Raw genomic sequence first — 14,094 nt, 5'->3', positions numbered from 1 at the left:
TGGGCACTTGGGTTGTTTCCACCTCATGGCTAAGGTGAACATGCTGTGGTGAACAATGACATACAAATATCTGCTTAAGTCCCTATTTTCAATTATTTTGGACGTATGTCTAGAAGAGGAATTGCTGGATCATATTATAATTCTACGTTTAACTTTTTGAAGAACCACCAAACTGTTTTCCACAGCAGCTGCACCATTTTACATTCCCACCAACATCATCCAAGTGTTCCACTTTCTCCGCATCTTCACCAACATTTCTAATATCCATTTTGTTTTTATAGCCATCCTAGTAGGTGTAAAGTGACATCTCATTGTGGTTTTGGTTTACACTTCCCTAATGACTAATATTAAGCATCTTTTTCTCTGCTTATTGGCCACTGGTATATCTTTTTTGGAGAAATATCTATTCAAGTCCTTAGCCCATTTTTTAATTGGGTTGTATGTTTTTTCATTGTACAGTTGTAAGTGTTCTTTGTATGTTCTGGATATTAAACCTTTATCAGATTTATGAATTGAAATATGTTTTCCCACTCTGTGGGTTGTCTTTTCAGTCTCTTGGTCGTGTCCTCTGACGCATAAAAGTTTTTAATTTTGATGAAGTCTGACCTATCTATTTTTTCTTATGTTGCTTGTGCTCTTAGAGTCATGCATAAAAAACCATTGCCAAACTCAAGATCATAAAGATTTGATCTTGAGTTTGCCTTTAACATCATAAAACCATTGCCTTTAAGATCATAAAAATTTTATACTTTTATTTACATTTTTTATCCATTTTGAGTTCATTTTTGTACATGGCATACAGTAAGAGTCCAACTTCATTTTTTGCATGTGGATATCTAGTTTTCCCTACACAATTTGTTGAAGAGACTGTTCTTTCGCTATTGAATGGTCTTAACACCCTTGTTGAAAATCAATCGACCGTAGATGTAAGGGTTTATTTCTGGTCCCTCTATTGTATTCCATTGGTCGCTTGTATTCCATTGGCCAGTACCACATTATTTTTATTTTTGTAGCTTTGCAGTAAGTGTTGGAGTCAGAAGTCCTCCAACTTTGTTCTTTTCCAAGATTGTTTTGGCTATTTGGAATCCCTTGAAATTCCACATGTGTTTTAGGATGGGTTTTCCGTATCTTGCAAAAAACACCATTGGGATTTTGATAGTGATTTATGGATTCTATAGATCATTTTGGATAGTGTATTAGTTTCCTTGGGTTGCCATTAGCAAAATACCACCAACTGAATGGCTTAAAACAACAGAAATTTATTCTTTACAATTCTGGAAGTATAAAATCAAGGTGGTGGCAGGGCCATCCATGCTCCCTCCAAAATCTCTAACGTAGGATCTTTCCTTGCTCTTGAACCTTCTGGCAGCCCAGGCATTCCATGGCTTTTGGCAGCATAACTCCAGTCTTTACCTCCATCTTCACATGGCTGTCTTTCCTCTGTGTCTGTCTATGTCCAAATTTTCCTTTCCTTTTGTTTTTCTTTTTTTTAAAGATTTTTATTAAAATATAGCCAACATACAATATTACATTAGTTTCAGGTGTACACAATAGTTATTCAACATTTATATACCTAAAGAAGTGATCAGCATAAATCCAGCAACCATCTGACATGGTACCACACTATCACAATATTATTGACTATGTTTCCTATGTTCTACATTACATGCCCATGATGTATTTGTTTTATACCTAGAAATTTGAATCTCTTATTTCCCTTCATGTTCCCCACATTTTTAAAATTTTCAATGACAGTTGGCATTCAATATTAGTTTATATTAATTTCAGGTGTACAGCATAGTCGTTAGACATTTATGTAATTGAAGAAGTGATCCCCCTGTCTAGTCTAGTACCCACCTGGCACTATACAGAGTTATTACCATATTATTGACTAGATTTCCTATGCTTTACTTTACATCCCCATGACTATTTTCTAATTACCAATTTGTACTTCTTAATCCCTTCCCTTTCTTCACCCATTCCCAGCACCCCTCCCGTCTGGCAACCAAAACATTATCTGTATCTATGAGTCTGTTTCTGTTTTGTGTATTTTGTTCTTTATATTTCACATATAAGTGAAATCACATTGCATCTGTCTTTCTCTGTCTGACATATTTCACTCAGCACAATACCCTTCAGGCCCATCCATGCGGCCACAGATGGTGAGAACCGATTCCCTTCCAAGGCCAAGCAATATTCCATTGTATATATGGACCACCTACTCTTTATTCATTCATCCATCGATGGACACCCGGGCTGCCTCCACATCTTGGCCGTTGTAAACAATGCTGTAATGAAAACACATCGATGCACATGTCCCCTCGAAATAATGTCTTGAGTTTCTTAGGATAATTACCCAGAAGTGGGATTACTGGGTCCTCCTTTGTCACTTGTTATAGCCTTTCTTTAAAGTCTATTTTGTCTGGTATAAGAATTGCTACCACAGCTTTTGTTTCTTTCCATTTTCATGAAACATCTTTTTCCCATCCCTTTACTTTCAGTCTATGTGTGTCTTTTGATCTGAAGTGAGTCTCTTATAGGCAGTATATGTAAAGGTCTTGTTTTCTTATCCATTCAGCCACCCAATCTTTTGATTGGAGGATTTAATCCATTTACATTTAAAGTAATTGTTAATAGATATGTAGTTATTGCCTTATTATTGTTGTTGTTATTTTCTTAAACAAGTCCCTCTAACATTCTTTGTAATACTGGTTTGGTGTTGAGGAACTCCTTTAGCTTTTTCTTGTCTGGGAAGCTCTTTACCTGTCCTTTGATTCTAAACAATAGCTTTGCTGGGTAGAGTAATCTTGGTTGTAGGTCCTTATTTTTCATCACTTTTAATATTTCATGTCAATCCCTTCTGGCCTGCAAAGTTTCTGTTGAGAAATCAGCTGATAGTCTTATGGGAGATCCCCTGTAGGTAATAATTGCTTTTTTCTTGCTCCTTTATGATTCTCTCTTTGTCTCTAAGCTTTGGTATTTTAATTATGACATGTCTTGGTGTGGGCCTCCTTCGGTTCATCTTATTTGGACTTTCTGTACTTTCTAGGCTGTATATCTACATCCTTCACTGGGTTAGAAGTTTTCGGTCATTATTTATTCAAACAGGTTTTCAATTCTTTGCTCTCTTTCTTCTCCTTCTGATACCCCTATGATGCAAATGTTGATACTCTTGATGTTGTCCCAGAGGTCCCTTAAACTATCTGCATTATTTTTTTTTCTTTTTTCTTTTTGCTGTTCTGATTGGAAGTTTTCTGTTATTTTGTCTTCTACATTGCTGATTTGATCCTCTGCTTCATCTAATCTACTGTTGACTCCCTTTAATGTATTCTTCATTTCAGTTATTTAGTTGTTGTTGTTTTTTTAAGATTTTATTGGGGAAGGGGAACAGGACTTTATTGGGGAACAGTGTGTACTTCCAGGTCTTTTTCCAAGTCAAGTTGTTGTCCTTTCTATCTTAGTTGTGGAGGGTGCAGCTCAGCTCCAGGTCCAGTTGCTGTTGCTAGTTGCAGGGGGCGCAGCCCACCATCCCTTGCAGGAGTCGAACCAGCAACCTTGTGGTTGAGAGGACTCGCTCCAACCAACTGAGCCATCGGTAGCTCAGCAGCAGCTCAGCTCAAGATGCCGTGTTCAATCTTAGTTGCACGTGGCGCTGCCCACCATCCCTTGTGGTTCTTGAGGAATCAAACTGGCAACCTTGTGGTTGAGAGCCTGCGCTCCAACCAACGGAGCCATCCGGGAGACAGCTCAGCTCAAGGTGCCATGTTCAATCTTAGTTGCAGGGGGTGGAGCCCACCATCCCTTGGGGCACTCGAGTTGTTGAACCAGCAACCTTGTGGTTGAGAGCCCGCTGGCCCATGTGGGAATCGAACTGGCAGCCTTCGGAGTTAGGAGCATGGAGCTCCAACCGCCTGAGCCACCGGGCCAGCCCTGTAGTTATCTCTTTGTTATCCTGTTTTTAATTCTTCTGGATATATACCCAGAAGTGCTATTACTGGATTATATGGTAATTTTTAAATTTTGAGGAAACTCCATAGTGTTTTCCATAGTGGTTGTACTAATTTATAGTCCCACGAGCAGTGTACAAGGGTTCCGTTTTCTCCATCTTTACCAACACTAGTTATCTTTTATGTTTTGTGTAATAGCCACCCTAACAGGTGTGAGGTGATACTTCATTGTGGTTTTGATTTGCATTTCCAAAATGATGAGAGATGATCTGAGCCTTTTTATATACCTGTAAGTCCTTTGAATTTCTTCTTTTGAGACGTGTCTATTTAGGTATTTTTACCCATTTTTTTTAATTGGGTTATTTATAGTATTGAGTTGTATGAGTTCTTTATATATTTTGGAGATTAATGCCTTTTCTGACATATGTTTTGCAATTTTTTTTCCATTCTGTGTTGCTTTTTTAAAAATTTTATTGTTCTTTTGATATGCAGAATCTTTTTAGCTTCATGTAGTCCCATTTGTCTGTTTTTGCTTTTGTTGCCTGTGCTTTTGGTGTCATATCCAAGAAGTTATTGCCAAGACCATTATCAAGAAGATTTGCAGCCACTGGATAGCTCAGTAGGTTAGAGCATGAGCTCTGAACAACAGGGTTGCCAGTTCGATTCCCACATGGGCCAGTGAGCTGTGCCCTCCACAACTAGACTGAAGACAATGAGCTGCCGCTGAGCTTCTGGAGGGGCAGCCGGATGGCTCAGTTGGTTAGAGCCTGAGCTCTCAACAAGCCTGCCGGTTCAATTCCCGCATGGGATGGTGAGCTGTGCCACCTACAAATAAAGACTGAAAATGGCGACTGGACTTGGAGCTGTGCCCTCCACAACTAGATTAAAGGACAACGACTCAGAGCTGATGGGACATAGAGAAACACACTGTTACCCAATAAAAGTTTTTTAAAAATAAGATTTTTCCCTATGTTTTCTTCTAGGAGTTTTATAGGTTTAGGTCTAATCTTTAGTTCTTTAATCATTTTGAGTTGATTTCTGTGTATGGTGTGAGATAGGGGTACAATTTCATTCTTTTACATGTGGATATCCAGTTTTTCCAACATCATTTATTAAAGAAACTATCCTTTCCTCCTTATGTTTTCTTGGCACCCATGTGGAAGATCAGTTAGTTGACAATATGTGGGTTTATTTCTGGGTCTTGATTCTGTTCCACTGATCTATATGTCTGTTTTTATGCTATTTGATTGTTATGTTATATAATTTCAAGTCAGGAAGTGTGATGTCTCCAGTTTTGTTGTTCTTGCTCAAGATTGCTTTGGCTGTTCAGCATCTTTTATGGTTCTATATGAATTCTATTTCTATTTTTCTACTTCTGTAAAAGATACCATTGGGATTTTGATAGTGATTTCATTGAATCTGTACATCACTTTGAGTAGTATGCACCTCTTAATATTAATTCCTCCAATCCATGAACATGGGATGTATTTCTATTTATTCGTGTCTTTTTAAATTTCCTTCATCAGTGTTTTATAATTTTCAATTACAACTCTTTTACCTCTTTGGTTAAGTTAATTCTTAAGTGTTTTATTCTTTTTGTTGCTACTGTAAATGGGATTGTTTTCTTAAATTCCTTTTTGCATAGTTCATTGTTAGTCTTTAGAAATACCACTGATTATTGTACATTGATTTTGTACCCTGCAAGTTTATTTAATTTGTTTATTCTAGCATTTTTTTAATGGAGTCTTCAGCATTTTCTATATATGTGATGTCAACTGAAAAATAGGTAATTTTATTTATTCCCTTACACCTTGGATGCATTTTATTCCTTTTTCTTGCCCAATTTCTCTGATTAGAACTTCCAGTACCGTGTTCCAGCAGTAGTGAGAATGAGGATCCTTGCCTTCTTCCAGATCTTAGAAAAGTTTTCAGTTTTAACCCATTGGTTATGATGTTAGTACAGATTTTCCATAGATGGCCTTTGTCATTTTGTGGTTTCAGAGTTTTTTTTAATCATGAATGCATGTTGAATTTTGTCAAATTTTTTTCTACATCTACTGAGATGATCAAGAATAATTTTTGTCTTTATTCTTTTAATATGGTGGTATCATAGATTGATTTGCATATGTTGAACTATCCTTGCATACAAAGGATAAATCCCACTTGGTCATGGTATATGATCCTTTTGATGTATGTTGAATTTGGTTTGCTAGTATTTTGTTGAGGATTTTGGCATCTGTGTCTATCAGGGATATTGGCCTGTAGTTTTCTTTTTCTTGTGTTGTCTTTGTCTGGCTTTGGAATCATGGTGGTGATGACCTCATAAAACGATTTTGGGAGTGTTCCTTCTATTTTTTGGAAAAGTTTAAGAAGTGTTGATATTGGTTCTTTTTTTGAATGTTTGGTAGAATTCACTTGTGAAGTCATAGGCTTTTCTTTTTGAGGGGGTTTTTGATTACTGATTCTTCAATCTCCTTATATGTTATTGGTCTGTTCAAGCTTTCTCTTTCTTCTTGATTCAGTCTTGGTAGGTTGTATGTTTCTAGGAATTTATCCATTTCTTCTAGGTTATTCAATTTTTTGACATATGATTGTCATGATCAATGTATTATTGTTATGATCAGTTCATTATGATCTTTTTTATTTCTGGATCATATGTTATAATGCCTCTACTTTCATTTCTGATTTTGTTTGAGTCTTCTTATTTTTTTTCTTAATCTAGCTAAGAGTTTGTCAATTTTGTTTACCTTTTCAAAACAAGTTAGTTTTATTGATTTTTTTCTATTGTTTTTCTATTTTCTATTTTGTTATTTCTTCAATAATTTTAATTATTTCCTTCTTTCTGCAGACTTTGGCCTTGGTTTATTCTTCTGTTTCTAGTTCCTTGAGTTGTAAAGTTTGGTTGTTTGAGATATTTTTTCTTTTTTTAATGTAGACATTCTTTGCTATAAACTTCCCTCTTAGTATAGTTTTTTTTTTTTTTTTTTTTCATTTGATAGGTTTTGGTAAGTTGTATTTTGTTTGTGTCTGTCTCAGGGTACTATTTCTTTAATTTTTATTGGGGAATATTGGGGAGCAGTGTGTTTTTCCAGGACCCATCAGCTCTAAGTCAAGCGGTTGTTTTCAATCTAGTTGTGGAGGGCGCTGCTCACTGGCCCACGTAGGAATCGAACAGGTGACCTTGGTGTTATGAGCACTGTGCTGTAACCACTGAGCCAACCAGCCACCCCTCAGGGTATTTTTTCAATTTCCTTTTTCCCCCAATTGTTGTTCAATAGTGTGTTTAGTGTGGAGTTTCATTTTTTCTTTCTGTTACTGATTTCTAGTTTTATCCTACTGTGGTCTGAAAGGATACTTGGTAACATTTCAGTCTTCTTAAATTTGTTAAAACTTGTTTTGTGACCTAATATGTAATATATCTTGGAAAACATTTGCGTGTCTTAGTTCAGGCTATTATAACAAAGCACCATAGATTGGGTGGTTTATAAACAAATTTCTCACAGCTCTGGTTCAAATTTCTCTACATCCTTGTCAATACTTGTCATCTGTCTTTCTGATTCTGGCCATCCCACTGGGTGTGAAGTAGTATCTCAACGTGGCTTTGATTTGCACTTCCTTGATGACTAATGATGCTGAACATCTTTTTGTGTGCTTCTGTCTATTTGTGTATCTTATTTACAGAAAGGTACTTTATCTTTGTTGCTTGTACTTTTAGTATCATAGCTAAGAAACCATTGTCTAATTGAAGGTCATGAAAATTTACCAAGAGTTTTATAGTTGTTGTTTTTACATTTAGATCTTGATCCACTTTGAGGTAATTTTGTATGTGATGAAGGTCCAATTTTATTTTTTTGTATATGGCTATCCAATGTTCCCAACCATTTTTTCAAAAGAATACAATTGTGTACTGCTTAGCAATGGAGATACATTCTGAGAAATTCATCGTTAGGCAATTTTGTTGTTGGGCGAACATCAAAGAGCACATTTACACAAACCTAAATAGCCTATTACACACCTAAGCTATATGATAGAGCCTATTGCTCCTTGGCTACAAGTCTGTATAGAATGTTATTGTACTAAGCAGCATGAGGTTAAATCAGCACAAGAGAAAATGATGCAATCAAGAGATGCAGTAAACATGAGATATATGAGGCTGCTGCTGGTGTAACACAACATCCTGTTTTGCAGTGAACTTGTTTTTTATTTAAGTAGAAACAGTACCCTCTAAAATAACAACAAAAAGTATAGTAAATTAATAAACCAGTCACAGAGTCATTTATTATCATTACCAAGTTCTATATACTTTACATAATTAAAGCATATCATTACCAAGTACTATATACTTTACATAATTACATATGTGCTGTACTTTTATAAGACTAGCAGTGCAGTAGGCTTGTGTACACCAGCATGACCACAAACATGGGAGTAATATGTTGCACTATGTTTCAATGACTATGAACTCACTAGGCAGTAGGAATTTTTAAGGTCCATTATAATCTTTTTTTTTCAATTAAAATTTATTGGGGTGACAATGGTTAGTAAAATTACATAGTTTCAAGTGTACAATTCTGTAATGCCTCATCTGTATATCACATTGTACGTTCACCACCCAGAGTCAGTTCTCCTTCCATCACCATATATTTGCAGGTCCATTATAATCTTACAGGATCACTGTTAACAGAAACATCCTTATGTGGCACGTGACTATATTAGAAAATCCATTAGGTTGAACTAAATGAAACTGTGTTTGGACAAAAGTGGTCAAATATCAGCAATTTTATATTGTTCTAATATAAACGTCATTAACCAAATTAGCATATGAAAGAAGAAAATCATATTATCATCTCAATAAAGGTAGAAAAGGCATTTGGTAAAATTCAACATCTAGGGGCCGGCAGCTCAGGCGGTTGGAGCTCCGTGCTCCTAACTCCGAAGGCTGCCGGTTCAATTCCCACATGGGCCAGTGGGCTCTCAACCACAAGGTTGCCGGTTCAACAACTCGAGTCCCACAAGGGATGGTGGGCTCCGCCCCCTGCAACTAAGATTGAACATGGCATCTTGAGCTGAGCTGTCTGTCTCCGGATGGCTCAGTTGGTTGGAGCGCGTCCTCTCAACCACAAGGTTGCCGGTTCGACTGCCGCAAAGGATGGTGGGCTGAGCCCCCTGCAACTAGCAATGGCAACTGAACCTGGAGCTGAGCTGCACCCTCCACAACTAAGATTGAAAGGACAACAACTTGACTTGGAAAAAAGTCCTGGAAGTACGTACACACTGTTCCCCAATAAAGTCCTATTCCCTTCCCCAATAAAATCTTTTTAAAAAAAAATTCAACATCTAGTGAATGTAGTGAGAGAAGATGTCAATTGTCCCCAAATTCATCTACAACAGATTCAATGCAATATCGATCCAAGTCCCAGTTGGCTTCTTTGCAGAAATTGACAAGTTGATCTTAAAATTCACATGGAAATCCAGAAACTCAGAATAGCCAAAACAATTTTGAAAAAGAAGAACAATGATAGAAGACTCATTTCCTGATTTCAAAGTTTACGACAAAGCTAGAGTAATCAAGACAGTATGGCACTGGCATAAGGATAGACATACTTAGATCAATGGGTAGAATTAAGAGCAAAGAAATAAATCCTCACATTTATGATCAGTTGATTTTAAACCAGGTTGTCAAGACAACTCAATGGGAGAAATAATACTATTAAAATACATTTCTGGAATGAACCTAACCTGATCGTGACACATTGTCCTTTTAATACCCTGTTGGATTGGGTTTGCTAAAGTTTAGTTTTGGACTTTGTATATACTTTCATTAGGTGACACCCCTAATCAGTACAGCTGTATTAGTCACCCACCATGATGGAGGGAAGGGATAAGTAGGGGGTTTGGGCAAGTGACTCACCTCTGCAGAGAGGACAGGTGGCTGCATTCCCATACATGTGACCTGAGAAGGCTGTGGGGGCTGCAGGAGGTATTTAGTACAAGCACAGAGACAGAATTATGAATCTTGAGCTATGGGAGGCAAGCCAGGGCTGGGTAAATGTCTTGGAAAGCCTCACTGCACTCCACATCACGTAAGCTGTTTGTGCCTTTTTGGGTTCTGCAACTGTTTGCTTTGATTTGATTTTTCTTCTGTTTCTGATAAGATAATTTCTTCTCCCTGTTTGCACCTTTGGGCATGGGGCTAATATGTTCAAGGACTTGCCCCCACCTTGCCCCAGGACAAACCCCAAGCCCCTTCCAGGGGATGTCTCTCCTCTTCCCTCACTTCTCAGCAGAGCCATATCAGGGGTGCTGGATCAGCGGACAACCCTCAGCGCCTGCTCCTTCTTCAGACCTCCCCAGGCTCTGTCTTGGGTACCGCAGGCCCCCAGATCTTAGCAGAGACCCCAACCCTCAATTCCCTCCATCCTGGGAGGAGGGTGTCCACTCTGCACACTAGCACCCCACTTCCTACTCTAGACAGGAATCCACCCTCATCGAACCCCCTGGGACAACCCTACTGAGCCCCTCCTTTCCCAGGTAGCGCCCCCCCCCGCCCCCAGGCCTGGGCACTGACTCCACCACTGCCCTACCCCCTACCCGCACCATCCTCAAAGAGAAACACCCAGTGACAACCTCAAAACGAAGTGGTGAGTTGGGTTGGACATAGGAAAAGATGGAGAAAAACTCAGGCCAGGGCAGGGAAGGACTTAAAGGGATAATCTAAATGCATTTATGCCCATGAATTTGACTTAAAACAAATAGACAAATTCCTTGAAAAACACAGTGTCCCAAAATGACAGAATACATAGAAAACCTAAAACGTCCTAATATCTGGTAAAGAAACAGAATTTCTCAGTTTTAATTTTCCCACAGAGAAAACCCCGTGTCTCAATGGTTTCCCCCGCTTAAGTTTTCTAAGCATTGAAAGACTAATACTAACCCTCTTGAGCCAACTTCACCCCCCAGCTAGAGATGGGCATTCTCTAGTCTCTCCTATTGCCCCAGTGAAGAGGGCAGTTTCTCTTAGTGCAGAGCAGCTCCCCTCCTCGGCGCGGTGCTGATCCTCCCTGAACTTTGCTTGGAAGATGGTGCCGTGAAGGGTGGCCTGGGCAGGAGCTGGAAGACAGCTTTGGCTCCTGGGAGCACTGCACACCCTGGGAGCCAGGAGCTGAGTCCTAGTTGCAACACCGTTCGTATCTCTCAGGAATATACCCACAGCGCCCTCTGCTGCTTTTGAGACGGTATTACAAACGCTGCCCACTGAGGAGGCGGGGGGGGGGAGAGAGAGAGAGAGAGAGAGGCAAGCACAGGGCAAATTCAACCCTTAAGACTGAGACATCAACTAGGATGCCTTCTTGGGTGTTGGAAATGTTCCTTGTCTTGATCTGAGTGATGGTAATGTAGGTATTCGCATATGAATGGAATCGTCAAATGCACATTTGTGATAACTGTACTTTACTGTTTATAAGTTTTACATCAACTTTCTCTCTCTCTCTCTCTCTCTCTCTCTCTCTCTCTCTCTCTCTCTCTCTTTGTCCATGGGATTGTGCATTAGAAATGAAGAAAAGATTGACATTTTTGGCTGTTTTCTGACCACCTGAAGGAATCTTAGCTTAGAATCACTGTTGTATATGATTTTGATTTAAGAAAAACAGCTGCTAAGAAACTAGGAAAAGAACGATAATTTTTTGGTTGTAGCTAAATAAAGTCTGAGTTCCATTAAGGAGCCTGCAGCCTAAAGAACTGTCTTTCCTTGTTTCTTGGGAGCATAGGCAAAACAGATACAATGGGCAAAGTAACGGACAGCAGTAGAAGCCAGAAGAGTATGAGGTGGAAGTTGAGGCTTATTTGTTTCAAGCACCATTTATTGAAAAGACTTTCTTTTCTCCTATTGAATTGCCTTGGTGCGTTTTTCAACAATCAATCGACAATGTATATGCCCGTCCTTCAGTGGAAGCTCTATTACATTTCCTTGATCTCTGTCTTTCTTCTTATGCCAGCACCATGCTGTTTGATGACTGCATTATAGGAAGAGTTGATATCAGGTCGTGTCTTTCAACCTTTTTCTTTTCTTTTGCGTATATAAAATAAATAAACAGACAGACAAAACAGATTTGACAAAAAGTTACAAATTTAGAAGATAGGCAAAAAAAGAAAAAGAAAAAAAAGTCAACACATATATAATAGGAGATCCTGAAAAGGAAAACCAAAACAAGAAAATAGTACAAATTCAAGTACAAATGTACAGAGTCAAGAAAACTTTCCTGAAATTAGAAAAAAAAAATTTTGAAAAGCTATGTATTCAGAGGGAAACTATGAACCTGAGAAAGTTGATCACACTGACCAACACCAAGATTTATTCTAATAAAACTACTAAACTTAAAAGCAAAAGAAATATCTTTGGGCCTCCAGGCCCAAAATAAAAAATCACCTACAAGGGAAAGAAAATCAGATTATCACATTTTTTGAGAGCAACACTTTATATCAGAAAACATTAGAGTGACATATTTAAAATATTCTAGGGGAAAAAAATGGGAGCCAGGGATTTTAGGTCCAGCCAAACTGACTTCCAAGTATAAAAGCCGCAGATGAACTGTTATCAATACAGCATAGTCAGCCATGAAGCAAAGATACACAGGGAGCTGATATAAATATAACATGTGAGTAAAAGAAACACAAAATTGCCAGAATTGTTTTACAAACCATCTTGGTAATAAGAAAGAGTACAATTTACCCAGAAGAGATATGTGTCTCACTTCCTCTGGGGTCTGGCACTCTAAATTATGCAGGCTGAACTGTGGTGTCATGAGTGACAGTAATAACTAGCCTGTCTCAGCCTGAAACCCAGCAATGGTCAGGAAGGCTGTGTTGACCAAGTTGGAGCCAGAGAACTGAGTCAGGACCCCTGAGAACTGACCGTTGTTCTTGTAGATGAGGACTTTAGGGAACTGGCAGATGCTTGTACCAGTTTGGGGCACACTTGATGCTTCTGCTGCTTCAAGTGCAGAATATGGTGATTGTGTCTCCCAGAGACCTAACACTGAGGCTGGCTGAGTCGGCACAAACTTGGGCCCTGAAGCCTAGAAAGATAAAGAGAATGAGAAAGCAATGAGAAGTCCTGCAGCCAGTGGTTAAGAACTTGGCTTCTAGAATCAGGCTGCCTAGTTTTGGAACCCTGCTCTGCCATTTATATCTATCACATGTCTTCTTATGTGTCAAATAAGGATAATAATAATTATTATTGTTGTAATTAATAATATCTAATTCTTAGTGTTGTGATGAGAATTAAATGTGTTAATAGTAGAAAAGTGCCTAGAACGGAGTAAGCACTGTGTGAGTGTTAACTGTTAACAGTGTTATCAAAACCACGGTCCAGCCTATGACCAACCAGAGAGAAGAGAGACCTAGGAGCTCTCTCGGGTATCCCATCGACCACAGCCAGGTACCTGTGCAGTAAGTGAGGTGTTTCTATGAATCTAGGTCATTTGTCAACCTAAGGGTCCACAGGAGGGCCTGACCGACAGCTCCCAGGGAGGTCTGTATGGAGGGCTCAGCTGCTGGGCTCTTGGGACAGAGCACCAGCGGAGCCAGGAACCCTCTTGAGACTCTCAGGCCTCCAGAGATGACCACTCAGCGCCCCCTGCTGGGCCCAGGCTTCAGGTTCTTTCTCCTGCTCTTCATTCAGAACGAACCCCCGAGCTGGATTAAATGAGCAATTGGGTTGCCTTTTTACCGTTGGTCGAACCTCTCAGATCCAACCTTAGCCCTGGCCGCTATAACTGGGGGCTGTGTGGAGAACCGACCGTAGGGCAGCAGGGTGGAGGCCAGGGGGTAGACGGGGCTTGGATCAGTGTGGTGGCAGCCGAGGCAGGGACGATTGATTGGGTCTCAAATACATTTTGAAGACAGTGATACATAATGAATGAGAGAGGAATCCTGGATGCCTTCAAAGCACTGGGTTTGAGCAATCAGGAAGATGAAGCTGGAGATGGAGAGTCCGCCAAGGAGTGAGTGAGTTGGTTTGAAATCCGAAGTTCTATTTTGAAAGTGAAATCTCACTGTGACTCTTATTTTTTGATATTGCCCAACTTTAGTTTGACCATAGAACTTTTCTTTTTCCAGAGTATTTATCAGGGCTAGTATTCCAATAAAG

Source organism: Rhinolophus sinicus, chromosome 9, assembly GCF_057876585.1.
Source record: "Rhinolophus sinicus isolate RSI-liver-muscle chromosome 9, RSI-T2T, whole genome shotgun sequence".
NCBI classification, from domain to species: domain Eukaryota; kingdom Metazoa; phylum Chordata; class Mammalia; order Chiroptera; family Rhinolophidae; genus Rhinolophus; species Rhinolophus sinicus.
The sequence above is the reverse complement of the archived record's forward strand: the minus strand, read 5'-3'. Positions refer to the sequence as shown.